The sequence below is a fragment of the Lepisma saccharinum genome, chromosome 21, assembly GCF_977018435.1.
Source record: "Lepisma saccharinum chromosome 21, izLepSacc3.1, whole genome shotgun sequence".
NCBI lineage: Eukaryota > Metazoa > Arthropoda > Insecta > Zygentoma > Lepismatidae > Lepisma > Lepisma saccharinum.
Window position 1 is genome coordinate 12,786,397 of NC_139249.1, and position 25,680 is coordinate 12,812,076.

The 25,680-nt window shown below is 40.0% G+C and overlaps 1 protein-coding gene across 3 annotated transcripts in view; it reads left to right on the forward strand.

Moving 5' to 3' along the window:
- Window positions 1-25,680, forward strand: part of sr (zinc finger domain-containing protein striped) — a 386,420-nt gene that overhangs the window by 323,065 nt on the left and 37,675 nt on the right. The window contains exon 1 of one of the 3 annotated variants that reach the window (XM_083143407.1): window positions 9,840-10,042. The exons of the other annotated variants lie outside the window; for them this stretch is intronic. The gene's annotated coding sequence lies outside the window, so the exon portion shown is untranslated. Of the gene's footprint in view, window positions 1-9,839; window positions 10,043-25,680 lie in introns of those variants that run through there. 3 annotated transcript variants of the gene reach the window in all.

Below are 25,680 nucleotides of genomic sequence, written 5' to 3' on the forward strand. Positions count from 1 at the left end.
AAACGTACCACTTGATGGGACGGCAACAAAAATAATTTACCCAAATTACGATTTTACGATTTTCTCTAGTTTTGCTGATTTCCACCACACTTTATCCTGGCTTTGGACTGGCAAAATTACTATATGGGATGTAGTTTACAACTTCAATAAATTATAATTATTTATTGGAACCTCATACAGACTTGGTTTATATGTCATTATGCAGCAAAACACTTCAAGTTTTGACTCACGTAGTGTGTAGTTGCGGAGTTGATCACATGCGGCGCCACCGGTCTATCGTTGAAAATGGCGACTTTCACTGGTGAGGAAAGAGCTAAGTGCGTGTTCTGGTTCGAAGATATGCTCCAGAACTTCCTTCTTCCACAGTTGGATGAAGATGACCATGATGGGCGCATATGGTGGCAACAAGATGCCCCCCCGCCGCACTACCTGACAGAGGTAAGGGAATTCCTTGATCATCGTTTTCCAGACAAGTGGATAGGTCGTGGTGGACCAATTGCCTGGTCTTCAGATTACACTCCACTCGACTTTTTTTTTGTGGGAGTTTGTGAAATATAGGGTGTACACCTCTCTCCTACCTCATAATCTTCATGAACTTCAAGATCGCATCACAACAGCCATCGCTTATGTTACCCCTGAAATGCTGGTTAATCTTTGGCAGGAAATTGACTTTCGTTGGGATGTGTCCAGGATGACCAACGGTGCACACATTGAACCATAACAGATTTCTAATAGAAAACTTGAAGTGTTTTGCTGCATAATGACATATAAACCAAATGTAGGCTATAATGCATATATAGCTATTTTGGCGTGTTTAAAATCAGCTGAGGTTAAGCCTTTCGTCCACATTTTTTCTGTTCTTTTATCTTCTCGTCTTTTTTTTCGATTTTTATTTTAGTTATGTCAGTTCTAACCTAACCTAACCTAACCTAACCTCCACTTTGTCGTGTAGGTTGACTAGAGCATCGTTGTAAATCTTGTGTCTTCCTCTCGAACCCTTTTCTTCGCCTCTTGCATACGCTTCTTCACATGTAACTGAGCATCATTCGGGACTCCACAAACGGGTGGCACCGTATTGGAATGTTTGACGTGTTCAAGCGCTTTCCTTGAAGTGGTACGTTTTGTCGCGGAGTATATATTTTAAAGGTAGGTGTTTATCTGAGTGGTACGTTTCGTCGCGAAAACCCTAGTTCTGTCGGGACGTACATATTAATTTTTTTCAAGTCGTTCGTTTGATTTGTTACTTAACGTCGCTTTTCTGCCACTTTGGCTAATCACGACGATGAGGATGGGTGATGATATGATAAAATTTATAAAGGGACACTCACAAGGAACACCCAGGGCAGGATTCGAACCCGGGACCGCTGGTCACGTTGACGGCGTAGTGGTAACGTCCACGCATTGTACTCAAGGAGCCTCGGCTTCGATATCCGACGGAAGCGCAGTGTCCGGATCGCACTTTAAACTGTAGGTTCAGTCCCGATTAAGCCATCTGTGCAAAAGTGAACTAAGTAGTTTGTGGATTGGATGCATTGATGAACTAGTCTACTGCTGCCTACAGCCTAGTATTTGTACAAGGGTTGGATAAAAAGTAGTGGCAACACTGCTGTCCCGTGAAAGGGGCGAGTCACAGCGCCACAACCGTTTCGTGGTTGATAAAGGAATGTCAGACGAGGAAGTATAGTGAGTGGGGTGCGATTGTATGTTATTCAGTCAAAAACAGCAGTGCTCTGAAGTAGAGGACGAGAGTGCAAGCGCCCTAACAATATGTTTAGGCAAGAAGAACAACGTCTCTTAGGTAGACGGTCAACGCAGCCTACTACTGCACCTTCTTGCAACACCACCTTCGTCTCGCATTAAGAAGGAAGCGACGGCACGGTGTCCCATCATCCTGCTTGACAATGCAAAGTGTCACACTGCGAATACTGTGACGGCGCTCCTGCGTAACTGGTAGTGGGAGGTACTGGAACATCCGCCGTATTCACCGGTATGAGACCGTGTGATTACGACCGTTTTGCCAAAATGAAGGAACCACTGGGCGGGAAGCACTACGACACGCGCAAGCCATCATACGTGCTATAGGGCGGTCACTGCGGGACATCGACAGAGATGGACGCGCTGACGGTGTACGACGCCTTCCATACGTGTGGCAGAAGGTCGTAGAGATGGGGGGGGCGATTACATTGAAGGAATGTAACACGTGCTCCTCTGCCAATACAGTCAAGTAGCAATTATACCAGTGTTGCCATTACTTTTTATCCAACCCTTGTATCTTTTATACATATCGCCGATTTTCTTTCACTTCTTTAGCTAATTGGAACGATGAGAAGGGTGATGATGATGAAAGGACGCTAACAAATTACGGGAATCGAACTCGTAGTCTTCCGTGGTGGATTACACAAGGCACTCGGCCACTTTGTGCACATAAACCCTAATCAAGAATGAATCTACAGTTTAAAGTGTGATCCGAGACAGTCTTTACACAGGCACGTATCTAGAAATATGTTTCGGGGGGGGGGGTCCGAACCAAGTGTCTCAGAAATAATAATAATGTTTAATTAAAATAATTATATTTAATAAAGTTAATACTAATTACAATACATAAATTAATATTATATTACTATTACACGAATAGGTAAAATGACACTATAACAATAGAGATATAACAGAACATATACATTACGTAGCTTAAGATGGTAATAATTTACATAAAATCAAGTGCCCTGGCAATGAAATTAATGTCAAATAGATGAATAATTGAATATTTATCGAATAACAAAAATGATGTTACATGCAGTTGGAGAAAAGTAAGTTTTTGATTAATGTTTTATGCATATTGAGTAGTAGCGTACATAAATCTTCTTTGTAATGTCATTCAAAGCCGTATGATCCCAATATAATCCTTGCCTTCTAAAAAGTTCCGAGGAAATTATAAAACAAATGCTAAAACGAGTATATTTTCATTTAATTTTCGTACTTAATAAGTATTTCGGGTGTGTGTGGGGAGGGGGGGTGTTCGAACACTTTAAATACGTCCTTCATGTACTTCAAAGCCGTGTGATTCCAATATAATCCTTGTCTTCCAATAAGTTCAGTCTGTACAAAGGCTAAAATAATATATTTTTTATTATTTAATTTTAGTACTTGATACATCTTTCGTGGGGTCCGGACCACCCTAAATACGTCCTTGTCTCCACAGGAGCTCGAACCCAGGACACCTCGATTACCAAACGTCAGAGTTGCCACTATTCCTTCGGGGAACAATTCACTCTGGTGTGGGGTGAGCTGACATCTTTGAAGGGAGAACATTACCTCCTCTTTTTCACAGTCCAATAAAAGCTAATTGAAAGCTACCAGAGATGTTTCCTCGAGAGACCATTGCAAATCAGGTCAGGGACGGCAACGCTTGGTGAAAAAACTTCGGAGTTGGAACCACTGAAAGGTCTTCGGCGTACTTGTTGACAGGTTCACGGAACAGTCGCGGGTTTCTGCAGTTTATTCCATTTTGTTTCCCCTCGCGAGGCCAAGAGCATCTTTAAAAAGGGGATGTATCGTTGACCGGAATATTCCACACTGGCGTGCGTTTCTCGGAATGATGCACATATATATATCCCCAAGATGCAAGGTCCATTCGATCGTACAAGACTCGCTGTAAGTGTTTCAGTGGACGCTCTGCATGATGATTTCGACGAAGGTAAGGGTGAATAGCTTATATCGGTCTCGACATACTCGCATGTGGGAGGTTCCAGGTTCGAACCTCAATAAGGAAATGCTGAGAATACAGCGATTCCAAAGTACCTTAACACCGCCCTATAAAATGGAAAGGAGTTAGGCTGGGTACAATTGGTCATGCTACAAACAGGTTAGGCTTAGGGGTAACCATATTGGTGTGTTACAAGCGGACGTCAGCCATATTGGTGGCCGCCATATTGAATTCAACTCAAAATTTTTAAATCGGAAGGGGGTGATGTGATATATCAAATCAGGCTAGAATTTCATGAGAAATGCATTGGTGAAGGTTTTCTCAACCTATCTTTAAACAGGAAAAAGTTATGACTGTTTAGAAAGTTAGGATCTTTCAACTAGAATTATGACGTCATCAGAAAATATGAAAAATCCTGAATGTGAAAATTCCCAAATAACTAATAGCATTATTCACATTTCGTTGAACGTTTAATTGTACAAGGGCGTAACAAGTTTATTCATCATTCAGAAAACTGACTTAAAATGTTAAACGGAGAAAATTTTTACAGAACATAATTTGTTTTAATGTCCCGCAGCGTGGTGCCATGTCATGCTTTGGGCTTGGGCTACGGAACGTACGCAGGTTCGAGTCTCCTGGGGGAAGAGAAACAACTTCTCTCCTGAGATTTCAGCCTTGTATGGGACCGGTGCCCATCCACCATCCTGAGGAGATTGGAGAGCTACGAATGAGTAGCGTAATTTGGCCATGAAAACCTACAACGACGGCTGAGGATTCGTCGTGCTGACCACACGTCACTCCGTAACTTGTTGGATAATCTCCCACCTTAGCATCGGAGTGTGGCCCTGTCCCTCATGGGCTGTTGCACCACGAGTTATTTATAATTTATTTAATTCAAATTGAGCTGATGTCGAAACAAATTATTTTCAAATTCATAAAAAAGGTAAACTTATTGTATGACTTAATTCAATTCCATTTCATCTTAAATAGGCATAGTCTTACCTCTAACATTCCTTACTCCGAAAGAAACTTAAACTAGTTTCTAGACATCCTAGAAACATCTGTTTCCTATTTCAAGTTTCTTCTATTCTATATATATATTTTTTAAGATTCTTGAACTGGACTAGGGAGCGGAAGTTGATGAAATGTCATTTTTTTTCTGACATCTCGGACACGATGCCCATTAAATATACACAATATTACACTTCGTCTAGATCCCAAAAAAGGTAATTTTAGAGTGCAATTTTGCCAATTTTCAGGTTTTAGGTCATTTTCCCGATTTTCGACATTTTCCCGTCATTTTTCGCAATATTCGGTGTATTGTTTCGTCATATTTTGTCACTTCTTTCATTTTGGTAATATTCTCGAGTCTGTTCACCAAGGTGAAATATATATCTCGCAGGATTGCAATTTACGAGCAAAAGAAATCACCAGGTGTCGGGGGAAATCACCAGGTGTCCGTCTGGGGCAAACTCAAATTTAAGATCAGGTAAGGAGAATGCATTTTGTTTAATTTCCTTTTCATTTAAATTTTTAACCCGAAACTAACAAATTTAATGGTCATTTTTTGCATTGTTTACGTCATTTTCCCCATTTTTTAGGACATTCTATAGGTCATATATCTATATTTTTTAGGCCATCAACTTCCCTCCCTAGCTATGACTGAGGTCTAATATGCATCATATTGTAACATATTACTTCGGACGTACGGACAGAAGCTGTTTGTCAAACAAGCTTTGGCTTGTTTTTCGAAGGAAATAATTTCACTTTCAAGTTCCTTATAAGAGAACTAGGTTAAGATACCGAAACACGTCGTCATCCACATTTCCTGCATGGACGTCCCAGTTCGAGTGCCTTTACAAGAAAAAACGAACTAGTTTCGGAAGAAACTTTCCGCCGCGCGGGGATATAACCTAGGTAAGTTTCAAGTTCACAGAAATTCCTCGGCGCATTCCTCGCACTCCGTCCGTTCTATCTCTGGCGCTAGTGTTTCATTGAGGAAGCTGCAAGCTCTGACGTAACCGACACCATCTCCCCTGGCAACCAGCAAGCGCGTTTGCGTATTTTGGAGTTGCAGTATAAAAGACAGGGAAGGAAGGTGTAAGAAAACAAGGGGGGGGGGGTTGTTGTGCTCCCTTTGTAACGAGACGTGTTGTGGCAACGGAGCCTCTTTTCTTTCTTTCTTTTCGCGCGTCATTATATTGCACGTCACGATTTTGCACCAACTACGTCAGTCCCATTGATAAAACTTAGCGACGGATACCGCCTCCCCCACATCTGGTTGCGGAGTTTCTTTTTTGTGGCTGCTAATGAAAAACTACTCATTTGCGCACCTTCATGTGCGTAACGTGCGAGTGAATGAATTCTCTCGATTTGTATTTTTTTTACTTCGGCCCTGTGTATTAAGAGACCGGTGAGTTTTTGTGTTCAGTTCCTGTCGCACATCCCGTTCAATCACAGCCACAAGTACTGCTTAGAAAGATGCGTTCTTTTTTTGTGTTTCTTTGCTCCATCTACTAAACTTAATTCGCACTTATGACCATAACGGTTCGTACATTATCGCCTGCTCAAGTAAACCGTTCCAGCTCCACGATTGGCGAGGCAATACTTCGTGTACGATCGACAGCTGACCGAACAAGCACGAGAATTAACGAAAGTACTCGAAGTGCTCCGATTAAAAAGCATTCAATGTATAGGTTATTCATGACCGTGCAAGTGTTTGCAAGCGTGGTATTAGTGAGCTGCAGGTAACTTTATTCATTATTGAGTTTATCGCCCGTATACACTTTTCATGTGTGAATGGATTGGATATGGGTTAATTTTTTTATACGATTTTTATATGTATTTTCTTGTCGTCTCGTCTCGAGTCTGGAAATATACAGTGTGTCAGTGGACAATCTTGCACAGCACATAGAGGTCATTAAGGCAAATAACTTATCGTGATGCCGACATGCATGGCGAAGTGGTTAGCACAGCGCGCTACGACGCCACGAATACGGGTTCGAATCCCGGCCTGGATATTTGTGAGTGTCCCTTCATCAATTTTATCATGTCATTCATCCTTAACGTCGCGTTAGCCGAAAGTGGCAAAAAGGCAAAAATAAAATCAAAGCTCTTACTTATAACAATTTTCTGTTTGGCGCATTGTTTTAACGCTACGAACACTCCAAAAAAGGAATTTTATCCGGAATGTATGCAACTGCGCAGCACAAAAAATATATGACCTATCCGTAAGTACATTGTAAATACATTTTGGTGTATGCGAAATGCTGAAAAAACCTCGGACAATAGGTTTCGCTCTCGACAAGTCTCATGGGGTCTGTCGAGGTACTCATCACCGTTCATCCTCATATTCGCGATTATCTTAAAGTGGCAGAAAAGTCAAGTAAAATATAGCAAATTAAATCAAAGCAAAGTAATGAAGCTCACAATAACTGAATTTCGATAATGATTCCGTCCTTGTATCGTCTGGAAGATGCAACAGGAATCACACTAGGGTTTTTCAATAGCATTATTACGCAAGCAATATTCGAGTTTGGGTACGTGAATCCGGACCTGATTCAAACCCGTAACCATCGACACTATAAATCCCTCCGCAATCTTCCATTCCGATCGGCGAATTCGATTCTACAGACATTCCACAGAGATATCCTCATTCGATAAATCACTTTTTCGTCGAACTACAGCGTCACGATTTCGCGGTAAGAAACCACATAAGAGAGCTTTGCAACTTCCGTTGCGGCCGCTTGCTCGGCTCGGCTCGCACAAAGCCGTAGGAAAACGCTGCATCGGTGCGGTGCGCTCGACTCAAAAGCAACTCGTGCATTTCTCCTTCGGGAAATATCGTCATCGCCAATTCGGACCGACTCGGCCTTGTTCGGTCAATATCGAGGAAGCTCGGAGCTTGTCACCATATTGAAACTGTGGTCTGCCAAGCAGTGTTTCCAGGTGCATTGTTTTGTCACTATGTTTTTCTACGCGGCGCTGCTTGATTTTCTTTGAACGTTGCTGTTGAGAAGTGCTGAAGTGTCAACTTCAGTTCAGAACACCACTGCAATGGTGTTGGCTAACGAAGCTCTGGCGCCTACACCCGCAGTCAATAATCCTCTGTGGCACTTCTGTTGTGTGCTGTCTATTTGTGTTTGTGATCGTCGTTTCATCATATCATCCACAATAAACCATAAGTGCCAGAAAAGCGAAGTAAAACAAATCGATCTATTTACTATTTAGCATTTATAACTATGTGCTCCAGTTCTTATATACTCTCCTTGCTTTATTTGCACCATATTTTTCATTTCATTTATCCATATTTTCTGTCGCCACGGGCGGTTGCAGATTCGAGTCCTGACTTGGCTGATAAGCGACGCTAAAGAAGAAAAACACACGAAGAGATCTCTTTTTCCAATCTTATTTTGATTTTTCAATAGTTTAATTTAATGATACACTTTTTAAACCGAAATGGAACAATTGTTTTTCACCTCTTACCTATTTATCTTCGGCTGTTTCCTCATAATGTGAAGACACGTGGAATTCTCTCACATAATTTATTTTGCGAGTAATCGATAACAAGGAAACGTATGTTAGAAACCTAACAGCTTCGGTGGTTGAGCACGTTCAGTGGTCGACTCGCGACCTCGGACCAGAAGGTCCTGGGTTCGAGTACCAGCCTGGACATTGGGGTTTGTGAGCGTCACTTATTCTACAGGGCGATTCAAAAAATGTTAACACTTTATGGGAAATATAAAATGTACTACTCACCGTCTATGTTTACTACTTTGAATTATATTGAACAAATAGACTGTCACACACTAAACATACTGTATAACACACTAAACACGAATAAATTCGTGTCATTGCAGCAAAGTTTTCTTCTTTAAGCAAATTTTCTATTTTCCATATAGTGTTAATATTGTAATGAATCACTCTGTATTTCTGATCGTCGTGATTGGCCAAATGTGGCACACAAACGAAGCAAAGCAAGAAAATACTTTAGAATAGTTTCATTTTACTTGCGAGTTCGGTTGACCTTCTCTTTTACTGTAAAGCAGGTACATTTATATATATATATATATATATAAAAGTCAAAATAAGTAGCATGTATTCAAACCTCAAACCTACCGGTTCCTCATTTCTGATTAGTTGTTTGAATCATCGTCACTTATTTGTACCATTAAGTTATCAAGATAGAGAGGAAAGCACATTGGGAATGGGACAAGGAAGTTGTAGGGACATCGAGTGTATTGGCGATGAAGAGCTGAAGTAAACAAATTCTAGACGGTCATGGAGAATTTGATTCCGAATCACAGTGAGAAGTTTGCGAAATCCTTGTTTTGGAACGCAAATATTTATCGCGTTACTCGACACCCAATTGCACAGCACGTACCACAATGGCGTGCCCCAGGGGTGGTTGGGGGTCATACGCACCTCCCCCCTTTAGCCCAGAATTACTAAAAAGAAAGAACATGGAAATGATGGCAAAAAGAGGACTGAATTCCAAAAATATATAAGTAACTCCCACCCCCTTTCGAAAATCCTTCCGCAACGTGTATAGTGCGAGACTAGTTCGACACACGGCGGAGGAACAGTCCGCACGGATCCCAGCTCTGTCACGGTTACTCTCTGTGCGAGAAGCGGACTCGAACGTGGAGCCTTTTGCTGTCGGTGGATTTTCAAAGTTCTGAGCTGGCAACACTGTATTCGCTGCTGGCAACGAAGGTCGTAAACGTGACGTCATCACCCGGATCCGTGAAGTGAGTGCCAGATAAAGAGAGAAAGAGCGAGAGGGGGGGCAATGTAAGGAGAGGGGGGGGGGATAGTGGGCTGCTAACTTGGTTATGTGTGAAGGAAAAGAGTCTCGCGAGAGTATGCGTGCGATCGGGAAAGAGTCAGTCGCTACACTTCCTAGCAGCGGTCCGCACGCCTACGACGCGCGAGGTGCGTGCGCAGTACACTCAGGAGGCAATGTGGTCGACGCGCCGCCGTGTACGAAATCCGTTGGCGGGCGTGTGACGTCACGAGGAAACCTGTATGTGTGCGAGAGGTTGGCGGTGAGTATCTCTATGTATGAAAATCCCTCCACCTTCACTATCAGTACTTGCCCAACGTTCTTGTAATAGGGTCGGTCACACAACCCGGCTCCCGCGTAACCAAACCATGTGTCGTGGCGCGTGTGGTAGCGCGTGTGTCCCCGTGCCCGATGCCCAGTGCGTTTCGTGAACACGGCGGAAAGGCAGGACGCACCGGGATTCGAAGATGAGGTTGAGGGAGAGGTGGTGGATAGTGTGACGTATGGTGACGGTCAGCAGTTGCCCTGGGCTCAAGACGCGTTCGGTGTTGAAGGTGTGTGTCAGTGTAGTGAAATAGTGCTATAAGTTGTTTTTTTTACAAGTGTTATTGCTACGAAGGAGCTCATCGCTGGACATAACGCAGATAAGTTCTAGATTGTATCGCTCTAGAGCGGTTTGCATGAGTTTGGCGTTTCGAATTTCGCCCGCCGGTCTAGGGTAAGGAATTTTGTCGTTCCTAGGGACGGGAAGCGTGTGTGCATGGACCGCTCGTACTAGCGCCTGTGCTAGGGTCGATAATATGAACAGGTGGTTCATTCATAAAACGCGACGGGTCTGCAGCGCATCGCTATCAGCTCCCGGTCCCTATATGGACCTGTCAGAAGCTTGTCTGGCTGACTGCCTGCATCTTTTTTCTTCTACGGTTTGAGCAATTCGTCTTCAGCCAGTCTTTACAACAATAGTTTTCCTGTCGCTATATTGCCTTGCCTGTTGGTCGACCAACTTCTGGACTTAGCACAGGCGAGAATCCACGGGGAGGAGGGTATGGACATATTATCTTCCCCAATATTCTTAAAGACTTAAATATCCGTCTTTTATCACCAAGCATAATAGTTTCGGGAATGATATTTCAAGTTCCATTTAAGTCCGCTTCACACTCAGATAGTTTAACTGAACGTACAGTTTAAATTTGGGAGCCACTGTACAATGTGTAGGATGACAGTGGCCGGGACAGCCCCGTTTCATAGGCGTGTCCCGGTCCCATATGATTAGAAAGCCACTGTTTTCCCCGTTTTATAAAAATCTAGACGTTATTTTCAAAACCAAGTTTAAATTTGAGAGACATTCCATGCTTAAAAGAAGGTGCTGTATTTCTTTGTACATTCAAAACAATATGTGTTCTGCTATTTGTAGAAGTTTCTTTACGGAATTGCAACAAGAATTTAAAGTTCCTGCGCCTTAACACAACCTCAAAAGAAAATTCTAGAGTTGTGTGCATGGGCGTCGCCAGAAATTTCTGCAGGGGGTCGGGCAAATGATAAAAGTTGAATAGTAGAAAAAATAATAAGTATTATTACCACGGTTATAAATTATTATACAATAATAAATATTATAAACTAACAAAAATTAATTTAGTTCGAAATAATAATAAAAATAAAGTAATAATAATTATTATTATATAAATGAGGAGACTAGATCCACCAAACGAGTGAATATTAGTACAACTATTATTTCTCTTGCATTTTATGCACTTAGTATCTGAAATGCATTTTGATATTAACTTTTGCACGTCTTGTTCAAGAAAAGGCTTGAAATGTTAGGGCGATTTTTTTTTCATAAAGTTTGTTGTGTGACCTCTCACCTACAAATGTAATTATTAGAATTTTGAAAACTGTGAAACCAATTGTTCTTTGGATGAAATGGTAGAATATAACCTTGTTGCTGTATTTTTCACTCAAATGTTTTCGATCCGATGCAGTTTTACTTTGATTATTCTGTTCCAATACTAACTAAATTAACTATATTTCTGTTCGTAACAATAAGAGTAACAAACTTTCGGCTTTCTTGTATCTTTAAATGAACGATGTCAATTTCCAGGGGGGGTCCACCGACCCGTCCGACCCCCCCCCCCCCCCCCGACGCCCATGGTTGTGTTATGTGGGGTATGGTTTTCGGGGATATTTATAAACGATTGATGAAGAAGATGGGTTCTTCTGCTAAATACTTCTCGCAATACTCAACTTCATCAAAGATTGATGAAAATGAACGAGAAACGCTTTGTAAGTCATACTGGGAGATCATATTTCATTTATGGTTTATGATGTATGTGATTCATCCTTTAATAAATAATAACAATAATTTTATAATTAGGCCTAATCGAGTTTTCAGGAAGGGGGGTATAGACTACTGATCTTGGGATGTCCCGTTTTTGTGTAAAAATATGGTTACCCTAACAATGTGCCTTAAAGGAGAGGATCGTATGCGTTGAGAGAAAAAATAGGTTTTTGGTTGGTTGATTTTGCATTTTAAGTTCACTTTATGCACACTAAGGCTAAGAATAGGTTTAAATTTTCTTTGTTCATTCACTTTACTCCTCATATCTGATCTAGTTTATCGTAACAATGGGAAGAATTATGATAACAATATCCAATAATAATCATCTATTCCACCCCTGGACTCCTATGTTCGCAAAACAATACTCTTAATATTTGTAACATGGAAGTCAGCTTGTTCCCGTAAACATATTCGAATTTACTTCATCGACTTGTAATCATGAGGTCCCGGGCTTCATTTCCAGCGGAAGGACATTTCATTATTTTGGTTCCCAACGACAATGTTTTAATCCCACTTTATTCTCAGACAGCCTAATCGCGAATTAACTTACAGTTAAAATTGAGATGGGTCTCACCGCACAAATCTCAACCAACCTTCCCGCCTTTCTCTGCAGTTTTTCGGGACTTCACCAACAATGTACAGTGGGATCCATGAGTATTACCGTGCAAATTGTCCATCGCCATGTTCGTGTATTTTATTCGGCCTAATAAGTGCTTTAATATTACCATCGCGCTTAAAACACATAGGATGCGAGAAAGAACTTAATGAAAATAGTCATGGACAATTTGCACGGTAATACTCATGGATCCCACTGTACTATTTATGCTAGGAGAACTTAACCTAACAAGCCTAACCTGCCAACAAAGGCATTTAGCCTAACAATGAGTACATTGCAGCGAAGCGAAGGCTGGAACGTTGGTTGGGGCTTGTGCGATGAGATCCGAACCACAGCATAGTGCCTCCACCGGGGATCGAACCCGGAAACCCGTGTTTACAAGGTGTTAGCGTTACCACCACGTAGGCCTATGGTTCCTTATGAAAATACGTTAGATAACTTCTTTGTGCATTTTAAAATTGTCTGTTTTCGTATACTCGTATATTCTGTGGACTTGAATTTAAATTTTGGTTTTCCCCAAGTCTTTATATGACTTCGTGACGCAACAGAATTTTCCGAGAGCTTGGTCTATCAAGCCGATTAATTACTCCCCGCTTTTTGAATGAAATTTAACTATGGCTGTGTCAGTGCTTAGGCTACTTGCCCCAATCAAGCCAAAAGGTGTCATTCTCTATATCAGGGAAACTTTTTTTGATTGATTTGGCGTTTTAAGTCCACTTTATGCTCAGTAAGGCTAATCGGGACTGGACCTACAGGTTAAAGTGGGATCCGAACCACTATGTGCCTCCACCGGGTATCGAACCCGGGACGCTTTGATTACTAATCAACGATGCTACGAGGGCGCCGTCCACTATATCAGGAAAACTAAACACAACGGGGTTTGTATAGTCACCAAACATCTCTATGCTTGTGATAGAAGTTCTGACTATAAAGATAGTACACCTATGGACAAGTCACAGGTCCACACGACACACCACAACGGTTTGTACTATGTATCTAGGTGTCAAATCTCCGTTAGGGCAAATGCACTTTCCAGGGTGTTTTACGAGGAAGGAATGTTGACAGTTGAGTTTCTTGCAAAAGGCCACCCTTTTACACCCCATTCTTGATCTTTAGATCCCGAACGCGTGTTGCATCTCAAGTGTTCTTACCGTAAATGCAACACTGATAAATTGGGCTCGGAGCATATGTAAGGATTTTTAACTAAAAATGCATATTTCATATGCAGGTGCATATTTGTATGAAAATAAGTTGATGTGCATATTTTTGTATCCACAACCAACACCGAGCATATATTGTATTTATTTTTCTTCTCCTCGCTTCTCTTATCTCTTCTTTATCTTTTCTGTGTCTTTCTTCTTTCAACAACTTCAAACAAGCATCAAAATTATAGAAGACGTTAAAAAGATCCTCGCCCAGGTTGAAGATCCTGTACAGAAATTGGATGCAGTATTGAAAACGAACAGTGGTTTTGCAAAATTCTGCATATAAATGGACAACGTGTGGATGATCTGGAACTTGACGTGTCTCACGTTGTTGCCCTACAATACAGTCCACTTGTATCTTGCGAAATGGAACGTGTGTTTTCTGAATATAAGACTATTCTAGCTGAAAACAGAAGGAGTTTCAAGTTCGAAAAATTGTTATCAAATGCAATCATGATCTGTAATGTATTGTGTTTCATTTAACGCAGAACCATATTAATTGAAAAAAATCTGTGTAGCGAATGAGCATTGAGAATAATGCATATTCATTGCCTGGCATGTAATCTTTCATAGTTTGTAATATACAGATTTATAAATTAAACGGGTTTTTAAAGTGCATATTTAAGTGCATATTTTACACTTTCTAGGCCCTACTGATAAATCTGGAGCCTCGATGTGAGTTGTATTAATTCGCGAGTATAACATGATTATTTCATGTCTCTAAATTGAGTTTTTTTTCTAAGTTGTTTTTATTTATTGATAGGTTAATCGGGACTGGACCTACAGTTTAAAGTGGGATCCGAACCACTCTGTGGCTCCACCGGGAATCGAACCCGGAATCCCTTTATTACCTACCACTATGCCATCGGAGAAGCTCTCATATATAGAACACAAATAAGAGTGGATGAGATCTCGTGCCAAGTGGTCTACATAACGAACTACGAAGCGAGAGGTCCCAAGTTCGAACCTTGTTACGGCACATTGCGTGTCTGTAATCAGTTCAGTATCCATTCTCATTGCCGCAAGTAACCCAAGAGGAGGAATGTCGACGTAAAATGACAAATATAAGAAAGTAATGAGAAGTTTTCTCATCATTGAATTTTCTTTATTTTATTTCCCTTTTTTGTGCCACTTTTGGCTAATTTCCGAAGATGGGGATGAGTGATGAATGGATACTCACAAACATCCATGCCCAGTTCAGGATTCGAATCCGAGACCCCTGGCGTCGTAGCGCTCTGTGGTAACCACTGCACCACGGGGCCGACGAGAAGTTTTGATTCGTACATGAGAAGTATAGATCAGAGGCTGTCGCAGTGTTAGAAACCACGAGTGGTGGTAGTTCAATATCCACTCTAAGCTGTAGATCCCACCCCGATTATCCTATGTAAGTGGACCTAAATTTGGCTAAACTTTGTCGTGGATCTTGTGTCTTGCCCTGAATTCGAAACCATGGATCCTATATACATAGATTCTGTCGAGCCTCTCGCAGTTGTCCCCTCGGGGGGACTCAGGGTCAATTTCGGTGGGTCAGATGAAATGTTTAAGGGTAGTTCCGGCCCCCAATAGTCTATCTTAGCATGAAGTAGGGTTAAAACAAACTTTCTCCACACTCTGTACAGACGCGAACACTTCTATGAAACTTCTGAACGAATTAGCTTTGACATTTCTCTCATGCGCAGAGGATATATCGAAATATTCCAACCTCCCACAGGGAATCGAACCTATGACTTGTTGATTAAAATCAATGGCACGTGTATCATAAGACTTCTAATGCAAATCGAGATTACTCATATTGACCGTTCAAGTTACAAATGTGCACTATTGTACTATTTAACCTTTACTTTTCCAATGATCTATGAGTGTTCCATCCACAATATAGCCCGAGTCGCCCGATGGCACACTCATGGACCATCGTGCTAATTAAACAATTCATGTGCTTTTAGGGCCTTCATACTTGTATGTGAGGTTGTAAACGCTGACAGATGTTAGATAAGACTTTGAAATGTCATGTGGAAGAAAACCCACCCACCCAGGACCCCCTCCGACTCCAAAGTTACGTATGGAAGCAGGCGCGAATTTTAAATTCGTACACTTGTTTGACAAAAAATGTTATAACTAGTAGAATATTTGACCAATCTACTTCGGGTAACTTTTGTTTTGCCGCTAAAACATCAGGGCATGCAACCGTGCAGGAATTAAAACGCCAAAGCCAATAAGAGGGGTTGGATGGGCCGCGGCCCTCAACTTTCAATGAAAAAATTATAAAAATGGGGAGTTTGCTCCCTCTTCCCCCGCTATTTTTTGGAAGGGGAGGCAAACTTTAGCCTTATTTTCAAATAATGGTCCTTTCTCAACGGAATGAAAGTCATTTCATGTTTCTGGGTGCATTACATTATAGAATATGTGAAGAAACTCCCCAATTTTATGATTTTTTTCATTGAAAGTTGGGGGCCGCGCCCTACCCAACCCCTCTTATTGGCTTTGGCGTTTTAATTCCTGCACGGTTGCATGCCATGATGTTCTAGCTGCAAAACAAAAGCTACCCGAAGTAGATTGCTCAAATAGTCTCCGAGATATAACGTTTTTCTGAAATAAGTGTAAAATTTAAAAATCACGCGCAAAGGCAAAGGGAGAGGTTACTTTCGAAAACCCGCTCGAAAGTCTAAAGATTAAGCTGCGCTGGTGACGAATAAATAAACATTAAAAAATCGCCTTTGTCTAGTGTTGTGGCATGTTCACTCCGTAGATTCTGAACAAGCCAGTCCTTTCTAATTAAATTAATCCGTCTCATCCTAAAATTTATGCATCCACGCTTCACAGTATTGTAAGTTTGGCTGCTCCATTGCAAGGCGTAAATTTACAGTTGCTATGTTCCAAGCTGAACAACTGTGCAGTTTCAATCTCGTTCTTGTTTCTCTCGGCTTCGATTGATTGATTGAGTTATTTCATTTTTACTTCGCTTTTCTGCCACTTTTGGCTAATCGCGAAGATGGGGATGAATTGTGATAAGATGAGATTAAGCGACATTCACAAATATGGACGACACAACATGAGTCCCATGTTATGGAAAAACAATACTTCCAGCATAGAGCCTTAGTATCATTAGTATCATGGAGGAATTATTTCTTTCTATGATTGTACTACGTGTAAGGGAGGCTGTGATCTGGGTGTCTTCAGAAATAGTCACCCCTTACACACCCCTCTCCCTGGTTCGGTTCTGGTGATGGCACAATGGACTGTTCATCGGATCCTACTTCAAACTGTAGGACCAGTCTCGATTTGCCCTCCCGTGCATAAAATGTACGTAACAAACAAGTTGAAAGTGTGTAAGTTTGGTTTCTTTGAAATGATCTTGTCTGATCTCGTCAGCTGATGCATTCTCACTGCATCATACGGAACAGCAGCTGAAAAGTACCCTTTTAAGCAATTCTTGTGCATTTTAATGTACCAAGAAGTTCATCCCTAGCAGTTAGTGCAACATATTTGTGTTAATTGACACATATTCGGTACTGCGTGTAGTTACAAAATTATGTTGTGATAATCAAGGATCATCTGCTTGATTTCCGAAGCGGCACGGTTTTCATTTTGTCGGATCAGGCTTAAGCCGGAGACAAAAAAATAGTAAAGGCCACTTTATGCACAGAGATTAACTGTGACTGGCGCCAACTTGGCTCTAGCCCACTCGATAATTTGTTGTGCTATTATTATTATATATCTATATCGTGATTGTTGGGTCTCTTATTGAAATCAGTATATAACAGTTGGTTTTTTTAAAGGGAAGTTACATGCATTACTCGTCTGTCGTAACGCTGTGGCTTGTGTTCGTCATTTTGGAGAAGTTAAGACTTTCGGTGCAGTCGACTTGTCGCACAGTGTGACGTCAACAAAGAACAAGTGTCGATTTTCTTGTGTGAGGTTTACCAAACCCAACTGACAACAAACGAACCACTCGAAGAAGTTTAGTTTTGCGTGAAAATTGGTGAGGTTTACCAAACACAACTGACAACAAACGAACCACTCGAAGAAGTTTAGTTTTGCGTGAAAATTTGTGAGGTTTACCAAACACAACTGACAACAAACGAACCACTCAAACAAGTTGTAGTTTTGCGTGAAAATTTGTGAGGTTTACCAAACACAACTGACAACAAACGAACCACTCGAAAAAGTTTACTTTTGCGTGAAAATTGGTGAGGTTTACCAAACACAACTGACAACAAACGAACCACTCGAAGATTGCCAAACACAACTGACAACAAACGAACCACTCGAAGAATTTTAGTTTTGCGTGAAAATTGGTGAGGTTTACCAAACACAACTGACAACAAACGAACCACTCGAAGAAGTTTACTTTTGCGTGAAAATTGGTGAGGTTTGCCAAACACAACTGACAACAAACGAACCACTCGAAGAAGTTTACTTTTGCGTGAAAATTGGTGAGGTTTACCAAACACAACTGACAACAAACGAACCACTCGAAGAAGTTTAGTTTTGCGTGAAAATTGGTGAGGTTTACCAAACACAACTGACAACAAACGAATCACTCGAAGAAGTTGTAGTTTTGCGTGAAAATTTGTGAGGTTTACCAAACACAACTGACAACAAACGATCCACTCGAAGAATTTTAGTTTTGCGTGAAAATTGGTGAGGTTTACCAAACACAACTGACAACAAACGAACCACTCGAAGATTGCCAAACACAACTGACAACAAACGAACCACTCGAAGAATTTTAGTTTTGCGTGAAAATTGGTGAGGTTTACCAAACACAACCGACAACAAACGAACCACTCGAAGAAGTTTACTTTTGCGTGAAAATTGGTGAGGTTTGCCAAACACAACTGACAACAAACGAACCACTCGAAGAAGTTTACTTTTGCGTGAAAATTGGTGAGGTTTACCAAACACAACTGACAACAAACGAACCACTCGAAGAAGTTTAGTTTTGCGTGAAAATTGGTGAGGTTTACCAAACACAACTGACAACAAACGAATCACTCGAAGAAGTTGTAGTTTTGCGTGAAAATTTGTGAGGTTTACCAAACACAACTGACAACAAACGAACCACTCGAAAAAGTTTACTTTTGCGTGAAAATTGGTGAGGTTTACCAAACACAACTGACAATAAACGAACCACTCGAAGATTGCCAAACACAACTGACAACAAACGAACCACTCGAAGAATTTTAGTTTTGCGTGAAAATTGGTGAGGTTTACCAAACACAACTGACAACAAACCAACCACTCGAAGAAGTTTACTTTTGAGTGAAAATTGGTGAGGTTTGCCAAACACAACTGACAACAAACGAACCACTCGAAGAAGTTGTAGTTTTGCGTGAAAATTGGTGAGGTTTACCAAACACAACTGACAACAAACGAACCACTCGAAGAAGTTTAGTTTTGCGTGAAAATTGGTGAGGTTTACCAAACACAACTGACAACAAACGAACCACTCGAAGAAGTTGTAGTTTTGCGTGAAAATTGGTGAGGTTTACCAAACACAACTGACAACAAACGAACCACTCGAAGAAGTTGTAGTTTTGCGTGAAAATTGGTGAGGTTTACCAAACACAACTGACAACAAACGAACCACTCGCAAAAGTTTAGTTTTGCGTGGAAATCGGTGAGGTTTACCAAACACAACTGCCAACAAACGAACCACTCGAAAAAGTTTAGTTTTGCGTGAAAATTGGTGAGGTTTGCCAAACACAACTGACAACAAACGAACCACTCGAAGAAGTTTAGTTTTGCGTGAAAATTGGTGAGGTTTACCAAACACAACTGCCAACAAACGAATCACTCGAAGAAGTTTAGTTTTGCGTGAAAATTGGTGAGGTTTACCAAACACAACTGACAACAAACGAACCACTCGAAGAAGTTTAGTTTTGCGTGAAAATTGGTGAGGTTTGCCAAACACAACGGCCAACAAACGAACCACTCGAAGAATTTTAGTTTTGCGTGAAAATTGGTGAGGTTTACCAAACACAACTGACAACAAACGAACCACTCGAAGAAGTTTAGTTTTGCGTGAAAATTGGTGAGGTTTACCAAACACAACTGACAACAAACGAACCCCTCTAGGAAGTTTAGTTTTGCGTGAAAATTGGTGTAATGTAGCCAGAACTTTCTTTCTGCATCCGCCATCCAAAGACGGAGAAACTAAGGGCTAAAAGTCCTGAATATGAATTTCTTAGTATACAAGAAGTAAAATTAATTTCTGCTATTTCAATTAGATATTTGTAAGGTTTCGGGGGAGGGGGTAGTTGTTTTTCTAGCGTTGTTTACCTTGGATAAATTTGTAATCAAGCGACCGCGGTGGACAATACTCTTGCCCAGTGTTCCGATACGCGGTTTAAACTCGGTTCGGAAATAGTTTGTTATTAATTTACCAATTTCGTCATCAAATGCTTCAAGAGGTTGCGATTTTATAATACCGAATGAACGGGAAATGAAGAATGTTGGTGGTGGAACTTTTCAAAATCCACAGCAGAGCAAATTTGTTTAAAGATGAAAGTAAAAAAGTAGTGTTATAGTATGCAAGGAACCTAATGTTTAAAAAAAACTATTAAGTTCTTCCAAGGAGACCCTTGTTTAATTTCTTCTGGTTTTCCAAACTGGAAACATGCTTTAAGTTCCCAGGAAACCTCTCAGTGTTGCAAAGCATACTCTCGGCTAGTGTTAGGGAGGGAGGTCTTATGAGTTTTTTTTTTTTTTAAAGCTCATTCAAAGTTCTTTCCAAAGTTGGCAAGTCATTTTAAGACTTGCAATATTTTTAAAGTTTAACCTCATCTTTTCCAGATTTTGTATATAATTATGACAATTTCCTAGAATAACGGACTCTGTCGTATTTAGGAGAGTCCAAGGGGACCGGACCCCCTCGAAAGACTTAGGAAGTTTTAAATTAAATAATGAGAATATACTTGTTTAGCAATTGTTGTATAATCGATGGTTACTAAACTTTTTGGAAGGGAAGGATTATATTGATCATACGACTTTGAAGGACAATACCAAAGATGTATGCTTGCACCATACTGTTTTTGAAAATACGCATAAAATATTAAACAGGAACTTTACTTTTCAGCAACTGCATCCAGCGTCATCTTTTGTTATTCAATAAATATTCAATTCTTCATCTCTTTAACATTAAATTCTTTGCCAGGACACTTATATATTTTTAAACTATGCCGATCTTAATTATAGGTAAGCTAAACAATGAATACGTGCTGTTATATCTATATATCTCTTCGTGTAATAATAACCACATACGTCGCCGCCTTGTAATCGAGGGGTCCCGGGTTCGATACCCGATGGAGGCACATAGTGGTTCGGATCCCACTTTAGACTGTAGGTCCAGTCCCGATTAGCCTTACTGTGCATAAAGTGGACTTAAAACACCAAATGAAACCAATAACCATATAATATAAATTAATTGTATATTTTAATTAATATTTAATTTAATAAAATTGCACTAAAATTATTTTAATTTAAACATTTTTATTTCTTAGAGTTAGACACTTGTCCCTCCCCCGTCATTGATTGCATTTTGTAAACACCGAGTGCTCTACTCCTTGCGCGGTTTGCTCTTTGTTTACAAAACAGAACATTTCCGAGAAGGGTACGGCTTGTACCCACACATTCGCACACATTATTAGCATTTTACCAACCAGGACGACGTTTACAAACAATGCAGTCAGTGGCGGCTTGTAATCACACATTCGCGATTATCTCGAAAACGGCTCGTTTGCAGACCCATGTTTACTGATACTTTTTTGCTTCTATTATCGTGTGCTTTCATCTGTGTCAGTTTGCGCTATAATTTTTGAGACACCCTGTATATATATATATATATATATATATATATATATATATATATATATATATATATATGTAACGCCAAAAATTCTTGATTAACAATACGGCTGAATAAGATGATTGAAATGCATGTAGTTATCGATTGAACATCTCTTGTGACTTTTCAGTTAGGTTCAGAACATGATGTGGTTTTTCTCATGTTTTTTTTGTTTTGTTTTCTTTTGTTTTAATGTTTGTGTTCTTGGAAGGACATTATTGAGGAAGTCTCTTCTTCCCAGGGAATTTCTTTTCTCGGAAATACAACAATTTGCGTTGGCGGAAGTCGCCACCTTTGGAATAAAGTTGAGTCATATTAACATTAAAAGACGGAACTTTTACAAGTTGTTGGTGTTTCCTTGTCTTTTGCACTTTACAGTGGTTTCACTGAACCCACACTGTAAAACGTTTAACTGAACAAATGACGGTTCAAGATCCAAGTACTGCAAAATAAAGACAAAGACAGTTTTTAAAGTGTGTGAGTTTATAGTTTTTGAAGTCCACTTTGTGCACAGATAGGCTAATCGGGACAGGAGCTACAGTTTAAAGCCGGATCCGAACCACTATGTGGCTCCACCGGGTATCGAACTCAGAATCCCTTGATTACGAAGGCGTTATGTTATCACTACATCATCAGGGAAGCAGTAAGGGCCATTACACAGCAAACAAACTAATTTCATTGAAATAATAAAACACATTTACTAACGTTTTTTGGTAGCTGTAAAAAAAACATTGGTATCATTTAATTAATTTGATAATTTTGACTAAATGTTTTGGTAACCCGAAGCAAATGTGCACGATTAAGCTGTGGTGAATATTCATTTCTTTGCCATTAATTTCAATGAATATCTGGTTTTTTGGTTATTCGTAACAAACTTTTTGTCCGTGTACACGTTTACCCCTATTAATGCAGTAGTTAAAGCATCTGTCTAACGGGTTCGAATCCCGGGGCAGCTGATCTGGACCAGGAAATTTTCCAGTCATTTCCCTGTTTCTGCACGACGCTGAGGCCCACCCAGCCTCGTACCAATGGGTTTCCGGCGACAACCCTGGGAAGTAAAGACGGCCGGGCGTGAAGCTGATCAGTCCGGATTTGATGATATTTCATCCTTTAACTGGTGGAACGTAGACATTACTAACTAGTGCAGAAATCCTGAACACCCTCCTCAGGTTGAAAAAATGTATTTTTTTTAAAATCATTTTTACCTTCTTTATATTTTTCGGTCATTTTTTTAAAAAATTGCATCATTTTGAGGTCATTTCTTAAAATTTTGCGTCATTTTTAGGTATTTTTTTAAAAAAATTTTCATTGCATGCTGAAACATAAGTAGTTCAACAATTTCTGTTTTGTCTGTATGTTATCTTGCGGTACTTACTCTGTGTTTATCTACCAGCGCAACAAAGCCTGTCTGAAAATCGCGAAATGAAACATTGTCGAGTTTCTTATTCATAGTCCGTACAACACACCAAGGTGAAGAAGCAATTGTTAAATTGTATGTCTTGGAATATATATACTATTTTTAATAAAAAAGGTGAAGGTAAAGTGCTCCCCTGTGCTTAGCACCTCGCCATGAAGGCGTATAGGGGGTGTGGGGGTAACGCCCCACACTTTCTTGATCCGGTCGTGAGTGCGGGTGATGTGATCAGCATCAAGCACCTGACCGCCTTTACCCCCCAGGGTTTCCCCCAGGTACCCATGTCATTCGACGCTGAGTGGGCGCCGGGGCCGCTTACAACGTTAAAAAAGTTCCCGGATTTGAACCGGCCGGGGATTTTCAATAAGCAGATAGAATTTTGTAGGAATTTTTGGGCCATTTTTCAAAGATTTTTAGGTTATCAAAATTCGGGCCCTGTGATCACATCATGCAAACTATAGCCGAGATCTAGAATGTGTGGAGCTCTATACCTCCACATCACCTCATTTGTCTTCATGTGTGCACATGTACAGGGGATACCTTACCTCTACTATATACATGGTGGATGCAACTATAATATTCATGATCTATCTTTATGCAATATATTAAAACATAAATGAGAAACGGTTGTAAATCAACAGACAGGCTGTTAAATTTTAACGGTAAAATATTGTATATTTAACGGCAACAACTAACAGTGTTAACGTATCCAGAATCTCTTGCTTTAAAGAACACCGTGCTTTTTGGTAGCACAAGTTTAATGGACTTATGCGTAGCCTACCCACGAAACTATTCCGAATATCTAGACAACAGTAAAAGGAAACCACACGAAAATACACGTCAAGGACAGTTGTTCTGAATCTTCGTAAACCGCGACCCGGTACATTGTTTTGACAAATACTTCTTCTTCTTCTTACTGACCCTATCAACTGTGAGTCGATTTTGGTCAACTTGTCTGAATTCTTTGGCAAAATAAATTTAGTTCACTATTCACTTGTTATCCACAGGAAAGAGAGGAAGATAAAAAAATACTGTTTGCTAAATCGTTAAGTTACATCTTCTTGCATATCCACAAAGGAGCCATATAATGGGAGGGTTTGGATCCGTGAGGAGGGTAATTAGGGATGCAATTTGGACATTGTAAAAAGAGATGTGTGGCATCTTGATTAATTTCTTCACGTGTGCAGGCTTGTTTAGATGTTATGTGTAAACGTGCTAGGTGATCATTAGTGCGACATGTCCCGAACGTAGACGCATAATTATGCTCTTATGACCTAAAATTTTACAAAATATGCACTATAATTTGAAAAAATATGCCCTTATAACTAGACTGTTTCAAACATTAATATCTAACTTATGCTGAAATATTTTCATATACATACAATTTTTAGTTCAGTTTAGGGGCCCTGATTAGTTGAAATGCACAATTAATACTTTCTGTAAATTTTCAATTAAAAATGAAAAAAGATTTTGCTGGAGTAAAAAAAAACTCTATTGAACATGGGAGTACGAACGAACCCACTTGGAAAATTACTGTGCATTTCTTGAAAAAGCGAAAATATGCTGAATATGACCGAAAATCCATCAAAATATGCTTTATCACGTAGAAATGGCCAAATATACCAAAACATGCCCTTAAAAAGTACCTTAATTCAATTAGTTTCTTCATAATATGAATTTCTATATATTTAGGGAACACATCACCCTTATCAAAAAAAATGCTAAGTCATAAAAATCCTAGCCCATAATAAAAAGTTATAACTGATCTTGGAAAATTGTATGAACTGAACCAAGGATTATTTTGTGAATGTTCTGCAAGCCATTTGCATGTTTTACCCGTGGATTGAAGTTGTACTACTATACACCACTGTTTCCATTTATTTTATGTTGACAAATATGGATTAAATTAGTTGACAACAATTGGATCTAAATCAATGATACATTGTTACCGGTAAGCATCGTGTTTGAATCGTTGTGTACTTTCGCCACTCTTAACCGAACCAAAAGAGCATCGGAAATGCCATAGACGGAAGCGGATGATAGTAAAGCACATCTCGAACGGGGAGGGGGGATCAGTGCAGACACCGTCGTGTTCGATTTCTGTGACGTAAATTGTCGCTTCGGTAGTTTTTGTTACCGGAAGTTCATTGTTGCTTCGTTGGAAGGAGTCGTGAAACTGTACACTTGAATCGTCAATTTTTTTTAATACTTCTTTCTTTTATTTTCTGTGAATTGAAAAACAATTGTTTCGTTTTGCAGAAAAGTTGCAAGGACATGCACGATCTAAAGTATTAGAATGCAGCAGATGCACTTACAAAGAGAGTTGGAACTGTGTTTAGTGCATCTTCTTCACTGGTACTAAACGGAATTTGATCTATCGGCAGATGGAAGCCATTTTCTCAAATTTCACTCCTGCCAACGAACAAGGCATACTACGTTGCTGCAAGATTGTCCAAAACTTTTTGAGTGTATCTTCTCGTCCATACCAACTTTGTTTCCATATGGTTCAAATCGATCACATCATTTATGATAGCCCTGTATAAGGGATAGAAAAAACTTAAAATTATTCAGGAGCCAGCTTTTTCGGGGGTGCGCAAACAGTCTAATAATAATAAAAAATACACATTTAAAAACATTTAATTGGATTAAAAGTAATTAATTATTACGAAGGGATGGCCTTCTATACAATATCGTCAGAGATTTTAAAATTCAGCTAGCAACATTGCTAAAATTTATAATGATATGTTTATTATTTTGATTTAATTATAGACGTGAT